The sequence below is a fragment of the Carassius gibelio genome, chromosome A22 (genome assembly GCF_023724105.1).
Source record: "Carassius gibelio isolate Cgi1373 ecotype wild population from Czech Republic chromosome A22, carGib1.2-hapl.c, whole genome shotgun sequence".
In the NCBI taxonomy this organism is placed as follows: Eukaryota; Metazoa; Chordata; class Actinopteri; order Cypriniformes; family Cyprinidae; genus Carassius; species Carassius gibelio.
In genome coordinates this window covers 19086834-19093013 of record NC_068392.1, presented here as the reverse complement: position 1 = coordinate 19093013, position 6180 = coordinate 19086834, and positions in this window count along the sequence as shown.

Genomic DNA, 6180 nt, shown 5'->3' with positions numbered 1-6180 from the left:
AATGCAAAGTAATATGCTGTGCACCAGGAGGCACAACACAGTCCAAGACTATCGTAAAGAACTTATCTGGAGGGTTTCTCGTCATGCTGCTTCATCTGCTGATTAATCTAATCATGTGACGCACACACTGCGACTGTTCATTTTATACTTCACCTTTTGTGTACGTTTGACCTGTCCCACTAGATCTCTTACATTCCTATAAGGGTTTGAAAAGCCCGATATATAAAAACTTGGTCTAATAAGGTGGTAAACCTACAATATATGACAAGATATGTTAATGATGCTTTAAGCAGTAAACTAAACAATAAACCAGGAACAAACTGTTAAACATGCCAATGACCAGGTTAAATGCCAGCTGACTTCATTCTATTAAATATGTGATGTTTTCTATTAAAGGGTTACTCCACCCATTAATCACATACCCACATATCATTCCAAACCAGTAAAAGCTCCATTCGTCTTTGGAACATAATTTAACATATTTTGGATGAAAACCGATAAAAAAGTATGAAAAGCATCCCAGAATAGTCCATCTGCCATTAGTGGTTCAACCATAACGTTATGAAGTGACGGCGACGTTATGACGCTACAGTAATGTGGGGAGGGAAAGAGGAGAGGATTTCCTGAATAAAGGCATCAAGGGCTATTTGAGCAAGAAGGAGAGTGATGGGGTGCTGCTCCAGATGACCTGGCCTCCACAGTCACCGGACCTGAACCCAATCGAGATGGTTTAGGGGTGAGCTGGATCGCAGACAGAAGGCAAAAGGGCCAACAAGTGCTAAGCATCTCTCGGGGAACTCCTTCAAGACTGTTGGAAGACCATTTCAGGTGACTACCTCTTGAAGCTCATCAAGAGAATGCCAAGAGTGTGGAAAGCAGAAATCAAAGCAAAAGGTGGCTACTTTGAAGAACCTACAATATGACAGATTTTCAGTTGTTTCCAGGGGTCTGGATGCCAGTGCCCTGTCTCTGAGGAAGAAGATTCTTCCTCAGTTGAATCTGCCAAGAGGGGCTGTCACAAGGAGCATCAGTCTGAGTGGGCCAGTAAGCCGCCACAAGCAGGACTTACTCCTCGTCCTCCCTGAGGCTTACTGTGGTAAATACATACTTGTGAAGGCCCCACAGCCAGCTGTGTGCCAATGCGTCTGTGCCGAGTGTGCCCTCAGTCAGGGAGAACAACTGACAGTGAGAGGTTTCTGGAGAGGCAAACAGGTCTTCCTGAGCGGCTCCGAAATGACTGCAAATCAGCTGGACCATCTTGGGATGGAGTCTCCATTCACCCGGGAGCGCACCCTGTGACAGCTCATCGGCTGCCCAGTTATGCAGACCAGGAAATTGAACAGCACAAAACAACTTCAGATGCTTCTGACTCCAGTGGAGGAGGTGGCATGCGAGTTGTGACATGCAACGGGAGCATATAAAATCGTATCTGTTGATGTATGCAACAGTAGCAGTGTTGTCTGTGCAGACCAGTACGTTCTTGCCTCGGTGATAGAGGCATTTATGTGAACCACAGCATCCCTGGAGACCTATTATAGAGGCACTCCTGCCCTGAGAAAGGCCGGGTCTGACCCCGGGATGAAGATTTGGCAGCAGGCCATTATGACTCGGACCCAGTGAGTGCCCCATTGCCACACCCACCTCGGGACTCTGCCTTGGAGCCAGTGCTGAAGCGGTCTTATATGACGCAGCCCCTGCAACTGCCATATGCCCTAGGAGCCTCTGAAACTGTTTCAGTGGGACCACCGTCCTGCCCTTGAACATATTCAGGCAGTTCAACACCGACTGATCAGGTCCTTGCATGAGGCATGTTCGACACAATCCAACTCCATACAGAGAAAAAACATTCTCTCCAATGAGAGTTTGCTCCATTCCCTGTGATTCTGAGACTGAGCTAGTATGAGCTAGTCATCGAGGTAGATGAGAATGCGGATGCCATGTTTTCTTAGGAGAACAAGGAATGGCTGATCAACTTTCGTAAAGGCATGGGGTGACAAGGACGGCCCTAAGGGCAGGGCCTTGTACTGATATGCCCGTCATTTGAACACAAACCACAGGAATAGCCTGTGGCACAGAAGGATTGACACATGGAAGAGCACATCCTACAGGTTGATCACTGCAAACCAATCTTGGGGACAGATGCACCTGAAGAAGCTTGTTAAGGGCCCTGTTAAAGATGTACAGATCCAAGATTGGTCTTAACCCACCGCCTTTCTTGAGTACAATGAAGTAAGACCTATTAAACCCCGTCCTCATATCGGCTGGAGTGATCGGCTCTATCACAACTTTTGCCGGTAGGACTGCAATCTCTACACGCAAGAGAGGGGCATCTGCTGCCTTCACTGATGTGAAGTGGACTCCCCTGAACTTGGGAGGACACTGGGTGAACTGAATTGCATAGCCGAGTCTGATGGTCTGATGGAGCCAACAAGAAAGACATTTTTATATAACTCTGGGTAATCATATACACATGAAATGGCTTGAGGGTAAGTAAATCATGGGATAATTTGATTTTTGAGGTGAACTATCCCTTTAAGGTCCACCCCTAACCTATCTGATGGGAACATGAGAAAATGCAACTATTTTTATATGAATTTGATAGATTTTATTGGCACAAAACATATGAATTTTGGAGAAAAACTTGAAGGTCCAGCCATAAACCCAAGCTTCAGTATGTAAATGTAAATAAAAAAAAATACAGATGCAAATATTCTAATATTTGGCTGTTTTGGAACAGTGTTGTTAATACAACTTAACCACTGATTTCTAGTTGGGTCCGCTTTTGAAAGGCCAAAGAAAGTAGTTTCGCTTTCGCAATGAAACACAGAGCAACTCCACAACATGGCGACGGTGACAACAGCGAGAATAAAAGTTATGCCTTCTTTCTTTGCGTGAACATTTGTGCAGTGTTATGCAAATCTTCCCACATCGTGATGTAGACATGTGGGGGCATGTTAGAATGAGCCATTTTGGGGTGTGTGGTTGACTCTTAACTTTTATATAGAATATCTCTTTGGAGTTGAGACTTTAGTTGTTGCAACTTTATAGATCTTCTTTATGCACAAAGAGCTTGAAACACTCCAAAGAGGAAAAATTTAAATCGCAACATATGACCCCTTTAAGACTCAAGATGAGCAAATTTGAATGATCAACTTAAACAGATGCAAAATCTGCATTGAGAAATCTTCTAACTTAAAATTCCCATTCAGATATTGAAATGATTGGATTTCACTTGCAAATATTTGCTGAAGAGTGGTAAATGTGATGGCACCTTTCCAGGTAGGGGTCACTAATGCTAAGTGTGAGCAATAGAAACAGTGATGCTTGTCTGAGCAAACACCGCTTATGAGCTCTGTTTCTACAGGAAGCTCCCTGTTTCCATTGTGTTGTACGGTGGATTGAGAAACTTCAGTTTAAAAGAATTACAGTTTAATAAATTTTTAGCTTGAAGCTGGAGCTCTAGGTGGCATGTTAGTCTACATAGCCTGACATTTTTCCACAATACTCTGTAAGTGTGTGTGGTGTTTGTGTGAGGAAAATAGTTTCACAGCACCTGGATACTTTCTCTGCTCTGTCATTAACAACCACTGAGCCCGGCCCAGTCAGCATTTTTGTGTAGTTGCACAAATGCATGTGCGTGTGTGTTCATCCTTGTTTATCTGATTACTTCTGAAAGTCATTGGATTGGAATTTTTTCTTTTTTTTTTTTTTGGTGAATGAAAAATCAGCGGAAAAAATTCCAGTAGACTTAAAGGAAGGAGGAACCCAACTCTTATCGACCCAGTCTCATGCAAAAACATAACTATTTTAAGGTGGTGATTAGGGTTGCAAACGGCCAGAAAATATCCAGCAAATTTCCAGAAAGTTTCTAAAAAGTCTTGGCAAGTTCCTGGAAATTGACTAGAAATTTCCCACTCATTTGCAACCCTAGTGGTGGTTTGTATGCATTTGCATGATTTAAATAAAATTTATAAAAAATAAGATTATATATATATATATATATATATATATATATATATATATGTGTGTGTGTGTGTGTGTGTGTGTGTGTGTGTGTGTGTGTGTGTGTGTGTGTGTGTGTGTGTGTGTGTGTGCGTGTGTGTGTGTGTGTGTGTGTGAAAAAAATGTAAGCATGGCCCCTAACTCCAACACCGTTCCTAAACATAATGCCACAGGGAAATAAGCAGATCATACAAAAAAAAAAAAAAAAAATATGAATGAGAATGAATGAATGAATAAAAATTCTTATGAATTAGCCACCAATTAGTTAAAATGTAAAGTAGTTGGTTATATATTTATGACCAGAAAGGCTCTTCTGACTTGGGCCAATAAGAAACAACTTACCAACCTAGAATAACCTAGAAACTGCACTGTAATAACAATAACAATAATAGTAATAATAATAATAATAATAATTATAATAATAATAAGAAGAAGAAGAAGAAGAAGAAGAAGAAGAATATAATAATTAATTATACGTTCACTCATTTTCATTCACTTTTTTTTTTTTTTTTTTTTTTTTTTCTTCTTTTGACAACCATATTTAGGGTCATCTAAAAAGTACAGATTTACTTTTTGTCTGTTGGACGATAAAATCAGGGCAAAATATCCACAGACATACAATGAAAACGTGATGACTCTGTATACATGGCATTCCCAGGCATTCCTATAGGCACCAATACTCTTAGAGCTATGGGAAATCATGGAAAATTTTGTTTGATATTAAAAATATTTCACAGACGATGTACACCTCTGAAAATGACTGTGTACTTTCCCTAAATTGGGTGTTTTAAGAGTTTAAAAGAGGTTCCATTTAATTCTTAATGCTCTGCCAGATCCTTTTGTTGATCTTTATGATTCGATTCTTTCTCTCTCTCTCTCATTATCATCTTCGATGTTGATCTTTCCATGACTCCATGCTCCATGTTTCACTGCAGTTAGTGTGTCTTGGAAGCATCGCCCTGGTTTCATGTTCAAAGTCCTGCATTGCTCATATTCAGTGTTGAAGGAGCAGTGTTGGCTGTAGATGAACGGCCTGTGATCATCTGCTATGTGTATTACGGACTTTGAGGTATGTAGATTTTGCACACATAAAACATATGAAAGAATGCAGACTGACTAACCTGTTTTTTTTACAATCCAAAAAGTCCCAGAATTAACATCTCTAAGGGGTCATTCAGAAAGGATGCATTTGTGCTCATTTTAAATGTTGGTCAATTGTATAGACATGTTCTGCACTGCAAACAAACCAAAAAATAAATAAATAAAATAAAGAAAAATGTGTTTAGATTGAAAATGTGATTAATTAATGTTTTATTACACTTTTTTTTTTTGTATGTCTTGTCCAGTAAAAGTATCTACCATCTTTAACTAAATGATTTGCTCATGCCAACTTTAAACTTTGTACTGATATTTTTGTCCTCATGCTGAGTGCCACTTCAGTCATGGAAATAATAGGTTCACCTTTCACATTGACTAGACTCTCAATTTCATTTTTCAGGTTATTCATCTGTACAAAAAAAAAAAAAAAAATTCCTGAAATGCCACGCACTATTTTGCACATGAAAAAAGCGATTTAGACACTTCAAGTTTGGCCCACCGAGCTGAGGGTTTCATTGGTAAAATTTCCATTTGTAAGAATAGCGAGAGTGCGATAAGAAAATCAGCGCGAATTTTCGAGTGGATGAGAGCAAACAATCATTTTCTCTGTTAGCCTTTAAAACCATTTGAGAAGAGAACAATGTTTTCAGCTGAGCTTCATCTAAGGTACCGTGTTTCAAAGCCAGTGCTTTTGGAAAGTGCGGCTGGAGACAAACAAACATTCGCTCGAAAGAGTTTATCCGTGATGATCATATCAGCGATGATTGATCACTGTTTATTTTTAATCGTGCATTAAAACTTATAGTTAGTGTTTTGAAATCTATAATTTGACTCAACATCCTTTTACTTGCAGGGCATAATGAAATCTCATTTTATGCTTCCCACAAATGAGCCATTTGTCTCACAGTTTGTCTATTTTCTTTTCTGTACAATAATAGTTTAGGAGCCAGTTTCGGCTCTGAGAGAGTGTGTCTTAACAGTAATTGAATCAGGCTTTATTTTCCAGGAATTTAATCAAGTGATTATCTCCAGCAGAAAAGGAAAGAACATCAATCTCAACATTTCTTTTTTTTTTTTTTT